Source organism: Triticum aestivum, chromosome 5A (assembly GCF_018294505.1).
Source record: "Triticum aestivum cultivar Chinese Spring chromosome 5A, IWGSC CS RefSeq v2.1, whole genome shotgun sequence".
NCBI lineage: Eukaryota > Viridiplantae > Streptophyta > Magnoliopsida > Poales > Poaceae > Triticum > Triticum aestivum.
The window spans coordinates 191,464,144-191,475,726 of record NC_057806.1 but is presented as its reverse complement, the minus strand read 5'-3'; the positions used below and the strand labels follow the sequence as shown (position 1 = coordinate 191,475,726).

The 11,583-nt window shown below is 44.6% G+C and overlaps 1 long non-coding RNA gene across 1 annotated transcript; it reads right to left on the bottom strand.

The window, feature by feature from the left end:
- Positions 1–7,952: 7,952 nt before the first annotated feature.
- On the bottom strand, positions 7,953–11,299 carry LOC123106756 (uncharacterized). The gene is made up of 3 exons (XR_006451466.1): positions 10,867–11,299; positions 8,955–9,114; positions 7,953–8,222 (listed from the first exon to the last, which is right to left on the bottom strand). It is a non-coding gene; the product is annotated as an uncharacterized lncRNA (long non-coding RNA).
- Between the last annotated feature and the right edge of the window lie 284 nt (positions 11,300–11,583).

Below are 11,583 nucleotides of genomic sequence, written 5' to 3'. Positions count from 1 at the left end.
ATGATCAGCTCGCTGGATCCTTAGTCTTTTCCAAGATGGATTTGAGGTTGGGCTAACATCAAATCAAAATAAAAAACAGGGACATTCCCAAAACGGCCTTTGTTACTCGCTATGGCCAATACGAGTACACCGTTATGTCCTTCGGTTTAACCAATGCCCCAGCCACCTTCTCTTAGTTAATGAACTCGGTCTTCATGGAGTATTTGGATAAATTCATCATGGTATACCTTGATGATATACTCATCTACTCCAAGAGTAAGGAAGAACATGCCGAACATCTAAGGCTGGTATTGACGAAACTTCGAGAGCATCGCCTTTATGCCAAATTCTCCAAGTGTGAATTTTGGTTGCCAGAAGTGACCTATCTAGGCCATGTAATCTCTGGTAAGGGTATTGCTGTTAATCCCGAGCGAGTTCAAGCTGTCCATGATTGGACTCCACCTCAGACGGTCAAGCAAGTTCGGAGCTTCCTTGGCTTAGCGAGCTATTGTCGCCGCTTCGTCGAGAATTTCTCCAATGTTGCTAAAACTCTAACTGAACTCCTCAAGAAAGATAAAAAGTTCGAGTGGACCCCATAGTGCGAGTTCAGCTTTCAGGAACTGAAAAGACGCCTGACATCTGCTCCAGTACTGGTACCACCAGATTTCTCCAAGGACTTTATTATCTATTGCGACGCCTCACGACAAGGACTAGGTTGCATACTCATGCAAGATCGTCAGGTAATTGCCTATGCTTTACGGCAATTACACGCACATGAGGAAAACTATCCCACACATGATCTAGAGCTTGCAGTTGTAGTCCATGCACTTAAAACTTGGCGACATTACCTTCTCGGTAATCGTTGCGAGATCTTCACTAATCACCAAAGTTTGAAATATATCTTCACCCAACCGGATTTGAATCTCAGGCAAAGACGTTGGGACGAGTTGATCTCGGATTACGACTTAGGAATAACTTACACCCCGAGCAAAGCCAATGTCATGGCTGATGCACTAAGTCATAAATCTTATTGTAACAAGCTGATGTTACAACAAAGTCAACCACTTCTCCACGAGGAATTTCATAAGCTTAACCTTCACATTGTTCCTCAAGGATTCCTATCCACCCTGGTGGCGAAACCCACCCTTACGGATCAGATCATCAAGGCACAGAAGGTAGATCCGGGAATCTCCCGTATTAAGAGAAACATTAAGAAAGGAGTCGCGAATTGTTTCTCCGTTGATGATCAAGGTGTCGTATACTTTGGAAACCGCTTGGTGGTTCCCAAAGCACGAAACCTGAGGTGGCTGATCCTTAAGGAAGCTCATGAATCCCCTCTCACCATTCATCCCGATAGTACTAAAATGTATCAAGACCTACGCCAGAGGTTTTGGTGGACTAGGATGAAGAGAGAAATTACTCAATACATTGCTAGTTGCGACGTATGTCGTCGTGTTAAAGCAGAGCATCAACGGCTTCCTGGCACCCTTCAACCTTTGGCTATTCCTGAATGGAAATGGGATAAAATCAGTATGGATTTCATTACTAGGTTTCCCAGGACCAAGAGAGGGAATAATGCTATCTTCATCGTTTTCGATCTTCTTTCCAAAGTAGCCCACATTCTACCTGTTCGTGAGAGTATTACCGCTAGCCAGCTAGCTGACTTATACATCTCCTGAATAGTGTCTCTTCATGGTGTCCCATTGGAAATTAACTCAGACCGAGGGAGTCTCTTCACCTCTCGATTTTGGGAAAGTTTCCAAAATGCTATGGGAACTCGTCTCTCTTTTAGCACCACCTTCCACCCCCAATCAAGTGGTCAAGTAGAGAGAGTAAATCAAATTCTGGAGGATATGCTCCGAGCTTCTGTCATCTCATTCGGAATGGATTGGGAGAAATGCCTCCCATTCGCGGAGTTCGCTTATAACAATAGTTATCAAGATAGCTTAGGCAAAGCTCCCGTCGAAGTTCTCTATGGACGAAAATGTCGAACGCCTCTTAAATGGTCAAAAAATTGGGGAAAGACAACTCTTTGGTCCGTATATGATTCAGGAAGCAGAAGAGCAGGTTCGCGTTATTCGTGAGAAATTGAAAACAGCCCAATCTCGTCAAAAGAGCCAATATGAGCACAAACATAAGCTCATGACTTATGAAATCGGCGAGAAGGCTTACCTTCGGGTTACTCCTTTAAAGGGAACCCATCATTTCGGTATCAAAGGCAAGTTGGCTCCTCGTTACATTGGACCCTTTCGCATTCTTGCCAAACGAGGAGAAGTTGCCTACCAATTGGAACTACCTCCGCATCTTTCTTGAGTTCACGATGTCTTCCATGTTTCTCAACTCAGGCGTTGCTTCGCGGATCCTATCCGTGGAGTGGACCACAAAACGCTTGATCTCCAAGATAATCTAACATATTGGGAATATCCCGTTCATATCCTTGATCAAGCCGAGCGTACCACTCGACGCCATAACATCAAGTTTCTCAAGGTTCAATGGTCACACCACTCTGAAAAGGAAGCCACTTGGGAAAGGGAGGATCGTCTTTCACTCGAGTACCCCACCTTCTTCCCAACGGATCCTAAATCTCAGGACGAGATTCTTTTGAGTGGAGTGTGTTGTCACAACCTAGCTAGGTCATGCATTAGAGTGTTGCATCATGTTTATTTTCCTAGAAAACTGAAATGGGGATGGCAGAACCCCCATCACCCCCCTGGAAACAACTAGGGTTTACTAAAATATTTTTCAATGAACCTGAAATGCCCTTCTAAAAAGTCCACCCTTTTTGTTTTGGGGTTAGAACCTTAGACAAAATGGGTTCACATTTTTCTAGGACACATAAGGTCATTGGATTAATTCATTACTATTTGCATTTGGGCAATTTAAATCCTATAAATATTTCAAAATGCCCAAATAACCCTGAAAGTATTTTTAGGCTGTTGAGAATATTTTCAAATGGGCCTTTGAATATTTTTAGGTTTTTCCTAAATGAATAGTATTTTTACTATTTCAAGACACAGAACAGGAATAAATAAAAGGAAAAACAGAAAGCAGAGAGAGTAGAGGCTTACCTGGCGCCCACCTAGCAGGCCCACCTGCCGGCCCAGCCCAACCACCGCTCGAGCAAGCTGCTTGGCTTGGCCAGGCAGGCAGGCAGGTGCTCGACGCCTGCACCTGCGCGCGCCACGCAGCCGCCCGCCGCCCTGCTTCCTCCCCTCATCGTGCTGCTGCCCTGGTACGGTCACACACTTCTCTCCCGAGCTCGCAGACACGCCTCTCTCCCCCGGCTCCTCTCCCTCACTCTCTCGCACCATGGCCGACGCTGCCACGCCCGCGCCACCGTGCTAACCACATCCGCCGTCATCCCCGTGCCGCATCACCGTGCCCACGAGCTCCGCCGTCGTTGACTATGTCGAGCAGGCCGAGCCTCGAGCGCTCTGGAGTCGCCGCTGACCCCGTCTCCCCCAACTCCAACCGCCGAGATCGCCATCGTCGCCCCGCTCAGCTCCGGCCTTCCCCAAGCCCGCTTCGACGCTTGCTGCAACCGCCGTGAGCTCAGCTCCGTCCTCCCCCTCTCCGTTAACTCCCTCCTTCACCGTATGCACCGCACCACGTTTCCGGCCACCCCAGCTCGACCCAATGCAACCACTCGACGCGGCTCGCTCCCCGCATCACGTAGATGTGATCCGCGTTGTTTTGGTCGCCGGAGCATGAAACCCGCATCGCTCAGCCACATCTGGCCTCGCCGGTGGCTAAACGCTGGCGAGTTTGACCCTGTTTGACCCCGTGTGGGCCCAGGTTGACCTCCCTTGAGTCTATGACAAGTGGGACCACCCTGCTAATTAACTTAGATTAACACTAACTAAATTTAGTTAGTTAATTAACTACTGACATGCGGTTCCCACTGGTCAGGTTTGACCTGGACCGGCTCCGTTGACCGCTGACGTCACCCTGATGCAATGCTGACGCAATAGATCAATTACTGGAATTATTCTTATACAGGAAATTCCAGAAAATATTACAAACTTCAAAAATTCATAACTTTTAATCTGTAACTCCGAATGCAAAGATTTATATATGAAATTTGATCAGAAAAATTCAATCTTTCCATCTGTAATGGTTTCATGCATGACAAAACAATTTAACCCTTCTTTTTAGGTGAAACAAGCTAATGCACTTATATGGCTTAAGAACATAAACTTCCATTTGAATCCTTGATTCAAATGGACCCAAACCAACTTGTTTCACATTGCATTAGGCAGGACACCTAATATTGCCATGTCATAGCATGCATCATATTGTTGCATATTGCCATGTGATGACTGAAGGGCAGTACCCTACTACTAGTCCATCAGGCAAGCAACCCCATTGATCATATCGATATAATCCCATGTTCTTACTCCTGCTCTCATTTACTGTATTAAGACAACAATGTTTCAAACTGCTGTGTGCTGTGGTAGTTGAACCCTTATCCTCTTCATGACCTGTCATTGCCACAGTAACTAGATGAAACCCACTAGCATGTGTAGGAGTTGATTGAGCCATGTATGTGTTTCCTACCTTGGTATGCCTGCTATGCTTAGAGTTGTGTCAGGTTTGGTTCATCTGGGTGATGGGCTAGAGTGAAATGATTACATCGGTAATGTGAGGAATGTGCTGAACATGATTTGGTAAAGGTATCAATGAGAGGCCATGTAGGAGTACAAGGTGGGTTGTTTCATTGAGGCTGTCCTTAAGAACTGAGATCTGTATGTGTGATTCAAGAATCAGTTACTACCATACATTGGGCCCGAAACCAATGGAACCTCTCATCTTCTTAATCGTCCTAGTACTCTGTCCAGGAGTTGCAACTAGTTTCTGGTGTTTGTAGGTTATGTGTTGGCGGCCTTGCGTAGCGCTGACCCTAGGGGTGGGCTATGATGCGGTAGATACACCGTGGCCGGGTATGCCAGGCGCCCGTTTGGTGTCTCGGGACCCTGTACACATCGTTCGGGGCCATATGTGGAAACCTTGGCCGGACTCCCTGCGAATGGAACCTGGATAAGCGATAAACCTAGACTAGAGACTTGAGTGTTTAGGTAGGCCGTGGCCGACACCCTCGTTGGGCTTCCGCTTGAAGGTTGACGAGTACATGTCGTGGAAACGACGATAAGTGTTGAGAGCATGTATGAATAAGTACACCCCTGCAGGGTTAACATCATCTATTCGAATAGCCGCGTCCGCGGTGAAGGACTACTTGGTTGCCTATACAGTTCATAGACAAGTTAATGGTTACTACTAAAAGACTCAAGATAAGTGTGAGTACCGAGGATGGCCCTCTCGTAGGATGACGAGGGAGAATCCTCGGTGGAGTATTGTATTGGTGATTAGTGGACTCGTGTGCGAAAACTATTTTACAAGTGGTGTCTCGTAGGATAGCTTAGCCAAGAGTCAAAGCTGGCTTGCTGCAATAACTCCATCACCTTCTTGAGAATGAGCATGTATAGTAGGATCTGTTGTGAGACTTGCTAAGTAACTTTTTACTCATGTTTCTTTAATTACTGTTTTCAGACGACAACACCGCCCCCTCCGACGGGTTTTATGTAGACCTCAACGTCGATGAGTAACTTGCCACCTAGGTGTGATTCTGGCCATGGAGGGCCCGATGTAGATAGACAGGCTTCGTCAAGCCTTCTTTCTTTCTAGTGTCTGTACCCAGACTTTTTTGCTTCCGCATGTGCTTGTATGCTTGTATGACTTGAGTGTCGGGTCATGTGACCCTACCTGTATGAACATGTTCTGTATGGCTCTCCGAAGCCTTTAAATAAAGTACTTGAGTTGTAGAGTTTTGTTGTGATGCCATGTTGTATTTACACATATCGAGCATATTGTGTGTATGATTGAAATGCTCGGTATGTGTGGGATCCGAAAATCTAGTTGTTTATCCTTGGCAGCCTCTCTTACGGGTAAATGTAGTCTAGTGCCTCCTTGAGCCATAGTAGTCCGCTACAGCCCGGTTCACCGGAGTCCTGCTAGCCCAGCACTACTGCTCAGGACACTTGACTAGCCGACATGTGTTTCACTTTGTTCCTTTGTCTGTCCCTTCGTGGAAATGTCACGCGGTGACATCCGGAGTCCTTCCTAGCCTACTACAGCCCGGGTTCCCCGGAGTCCTGTTAGCCCAATGCTACAGCCCGGATTCACACGCTGTTGACCGACATGCTCGATGTGATTCATGTATGCCTGTCCCCATAGGTTTGTGTCGCTTTGGGTTCACGACTAGCCATGTCAGCCCGGGTTCTCTGTCATATGGATGCTAGCGACACTATCATATACGTGAGCCAAAGGCGCAAACGGTCCCGGGCCATGGTAAGGCGACACCCATGGGAGTACCGTGTGTGAGGCCGCAAAGTGATATGAGATGTTACCGGCTAGATCAATGTGACTTGGAATCAGGGTCTTGACAATGCAACTGTCCTGGTCCGCCTACTCTCCAGGTGCTTCACGACCAACCTTGATGTTGCTCAATTTTATTGCAACTAATGAAGAAGCTCTGTGGGTTTCATTTTCTGATGGAAATGGAACCGGGGCTGGAGCACTTTTCCTAAAAGAAGAAGAAGAAGAAGCTACTAGCTCATGGGACATTGCTTCATTTTAGGTGAACTGCACCAAAAGGTCCCATGAATTGAATCATCCATGTTGGTGATTGGTTTCATCCCTTCTACGATGGCGTTGACTACAGATATGGTTCCCATCACGAGGTATGTTCCTTTTTGGCCTGACCGTTTGCCAAAGATCCTGCATGTTGATCCTGCTCTTGTGCTACTGTTTTAGCACTGCCATGATAAAGTAGTAATATTATTGTGCACCTTAATCTAGTGGCACTATTAATTTGAGGCAATGTTTTGGCACAACCAGCTACATTGTTTTTTTATGTATCGAAAGAGGGGGTTCCCTCCGATTTCATTAATGAAACCCAACCATAGAGAACCATTATCCCACAACATCTCAGTGTAAATGGGCAGTTATGAAACTACTACTATAACGGACTGAGTACTAGTAGGAGACAAGTTCGCCAGATAAGCTAGGCAGGTAGGGGGACGCAGCATCAGCTCGGCGAAGTTTGGATTACATCCCAAATGCTACCGCAGAAAACATCAGGAGGAAGATAGGGACTGAAAGAGCCAGCTTCAGCATCCCAGTTTAAGCACCCCCGGCCTTCATCCTTGTGACGCACGGTACACCTCGTTTGCCACCTACTCGACCCTAGTGTCACTGATAAAATGAAGTAATAATACAGTTAAATTAGAGCGAGTGTCCTCTCTATCATTTCATTTCCAATGTAGATAAAGAAAGTGCTTCTCTTTGTTAATGTATGTTTCATCAACTAGTCCCATTGTTAATGTTTAAGCGTTTCTGCAAACTGGGATGCTTAATTTTAGTTGATCTGCACAAAAATAGAGATTTGAATGTCTCGAGGCCCCTCCTTGTACTATCGTTGTACACTGATGTTCATCACTGGCAGAAGGTTTATCGAGGAGACTTCACTACAAGAAATCGGTACGTGACGGTTTCAGTCTGTCATGGACTTGCGCAAGTCCGTCATCGAGGGGCATGCATGACGGATTTGAATTCTGTCATGTATATTGCGTCATAATTTAACCACAGCACACTCCATGACAGATCATCTAAAACCGTCACAGACCATGACGGTTTTTAACCGTCATCGATGGCGGTTAACTGGCATGCTCATAACGGCGTTAGCTTGTCTACCACGTCATCATCTAACATGGATCTGACGTGGCAGCCCATGTTGTAATTAGCCCATCTAAGATTTTGGCCCACTAAATTTCAACTCTCCAAGAGTGGTGGCCCATATGGTAATCAAGCCAATTTGAATTTAGGTCCATTAATTTCAAGAAAGGCCCACTAATTTCTCAGTCCAGGACATTAGCCCATCACGCATTTCTCTTGGTCCATGGAAATTTTAAGCCAATAATAATTTAACAAAAAAATATGTTCAGGTCCTTAAAAACAAAAAATTACATAAACACACCCAAAATACACCTCTACATGAGCAAAAAAAAGAACCCAAAAAAGATTAATTCTACAAGCATGTCTCAGAGAACACTATGATACTCTACAGCCAGCACCACACCCATCAAGCAATGCACAATGCTCGATGTACAACCATGGGACCTCGCATTCCTGGCCGTGGATACGCTCGTCATCTCTTTGTTGTTGAAAATACTCCCATAAACCAATATCTGCCACATGATGAAAAATATGTCACACTATAAAATATTATAGTCAGTAGATTAAAATAGAAGTAGAAACTGGAAGTAGCTTACTACAAGTTATCAAGTTCTATGTTTTTTCTCTGCCATGATGCAAAGTAGCGAAACAAAATCATTCGTATGAAAAGAAACAACAGATGGCAACAAAAAGGAATGATGAGCATACATAGATCAATAGTTGGTAGTAAACTCCACTATGCTTATTTGACTAGAATACAACAAGAGCATAATTAAAGTCCACATCTGTTCAAGCAAAAATATAGTTACTTGACAGGAAATAAAAATCCAAGTAACAATAATAACATATAGCAATATAAACAAAATATACACTTACAGTTCTGAGATGCCGATGATAAAAGTACAATTTTTTAAGTTTTCTCTCAAGTATTACATACACGCATCTGTAAAACAAGTCCATTCTAGCAAGATACACAGTCGCAGCTGAATTTATATCTAACATGCTAGAACTTCCAAACTCCCAAAAGATCAATACGAAAGCAACATGAAGAACGATGCATGTTAGAAAAAATAGCTATATCATATTGTGTGGATCAACATTAGCTTGCCCTAAACTATCAGCAACTAATCAAGCTCACATATTCATCTCAGCAACTGAATCCGCCTCTAAACTGAACCGAAACATGATCTGTATTCAGATTGCAAGTATCATCTAGATTTGGGGTAAAGTGGGGAGAGGCTCACCACGCTAGGAGGTAAGGAGGACGCATCCATCAGTAAGCTCGTTCAGGTGATGTAGGATAGGATGCAGGGGCCAAGGGGGTGCTGGACTTGCTTCTACACCTCTTCCGTCAAAGAGAGCTTGTTGGGAATGGCTGCATCAAGGAGGACGTCTTGTACGCCGCTGGATGGGTGGAGAAGGCAGTAGGCATTAGTGGCATAGAAATCAAACCTAATAAATAGTTCAAATTTGATAGCGCAAGCATCCTGACCAGACTATGATTCTAAGAGAGAAGAACACTGTCCAAGAAAAAGAGAAACAGAAACTGCATGTAAGAAAGTAGCAGGACCATTCGTTCAGGGAACAGAAGAGGTAGTAAAAGCAGCAGCAAGTAATCCTTATAAGTAGATGCTAAGCATCCATTGTTGGCTCTAGTAAGCTACTTAATAGTAACTAACACGGGCGAATAAAAAGTAGCACAATTAACTTGTCATATAATATAAACATTTAAAGTTCAAGTCCAGATTTGATGTTATATAGCTAAAGAGCAGCTACAATAACAAATGTCCAGAATACAAAACGTTAATCCTTCCACCAGGAAGTATATTCCAAGGTACTGATGTTATGTAGGCAAACTAAAATTTTAAAGTGCTAATTCTTTGAACGAGAAGTATATGTTGAGGACCCTACTACAAAGCCGAAACCAGCATGATAGCAGAGGTAAATAATTAGAGGGAACCACAAACTAGTGAGCTACAGGCCCTAGTAGTACCCATACGCATGGATGTATTAGTATCGCAGAGAACATTTGCATGCAAGAGATCAGACTATTTTTCTAGAAAAATGCAGGACTGTACTTATTGGAAGAAGTCATTTCTACAGAAAAATATACATCCTCGACAGTACTGATGTTGTAGAGATATTGAATCAATGATATAAAAGTTTCACTATTGATGTTGTACAGACAAAGAATCATGGCTGACTGGTGGCCCAGTAGTTAAGATACTGAATCGACACCATTAAAGTATTAGTGTTGAGGTTGTACAGATTAATAACAGATTCCACACACAAATGTATAAAAGGTCAAAGCAATTCCACACTACTTCATCACACTCTAGCCAAACGAGACATCTTTCTGAACTTATCTACACCTGAGCTTACGTACATAGGCTACACAATCAACTTGCCATGTAATATAAACATATAAAGTTCAAGTCAGATTTGATATTATGTAGTTATGTAGCTAAAGAGCAGCTGCAATGATAAATGTTCAGGATATAAAATGTTAATCCTTCCAACAGGCAGTATATTTCCAAGGTACTGATGTTACGTGGACACTAAAATTTTAAAATACTAATTCTTTGAACGAGAACTATCAAGGACCAGACTACAAAGCCAAATTCATCATCATAGCAGAGGTAAACATTACAGGGGAAACACAAACTAGTGAGCTACATGCCCAATGAACTATACATACATGTTGATGTATTATTAACTCACATAGTACATTTCCACGCAAGAGATAATATTTTTTTCTTTTTATAAAAATGCAAGACTATAGTTAATGGAAGGCAAGTCATTTACCCAATGCCAGCAAGTGTTGTGTTACAAAGATTTGAGATTTCTACATACAAAAATGCATGCTCAGTAGTGTGCACTGCATTGTGAAAACTGTATGCTGCTGCTACATTGAACTATGTGCAGAACTCAACCCATAAATTATTACTTGAGAACTAATTGTTATTTTTATTTGAAAATATTCTAATATGTTAGCACAGTCACACACCCACATCCAATCATCAACAATATCAACAAATCCACAAATCCACAAGACAGAAGCACCACGCAAGAGATGACGGGTACTTGAGCAGAAGCATGCAGCATCAACCAATCTATAGAGAGGAAGAGGGAGGGAGCGAGCAGGGGAAGAACAACCTGGGGGCGAGAAGCTCGCGGTGGAGTGGCTAAGCGGTGAGGTCAGGGAAGGAAATCGCCCAACCTCCGTCCGACCATGGTATTGAGTGCCTCACCCGCGACCAACCAAAGCAGTAGGAAAACACATTAGCCATGGAGATCCATCCATCGATTTAGGGGTGGGATTGGGAACCGAGAGGTGGTATCGTCCGGGGTTAGCGCCATGGACCATGCTGAAAAGCAAGGGGAGGCCAACCTTGGCGCAGGACAACACGGGGAAGGAGCCGACCTCTGGCATTGCTCGGCGGATCCGGAAGCAGCCGCCGCAAATCGGGAAGCGCCTCAGCCTGCTTGTTCTCGGGGCCACCTAGTTTAAGGACAGAAAGTGAGAGCGGGGGATGGGGGAGAGGGTGGGAGCGGTGGTGGCGGCGGTTAGGGAGAGGGGCACCGAGGTTGCCAGTGGTGGCGGCGGACGAGGGAGAGGGAGATGGATAGGATTGAATTGGGGGATGGAGGATGGAGAAGAAGATGGGGAGCATCGGTGGTGGAGGCGGTCAACCACCGTTGGGCCATGTCCCTACCGTGTGATCTGAGGGAGTGGACGGTTGTGATGCGAGATCCGTGAGAAGGGAGGATTGATCAATCAGGATTCAGCATACGCATCACACTGGATACATGCCATTTCAGCATGAGCCATCGGTGACGGTCCAACTTAGGTTCAAATGGTCTGTCCATGAT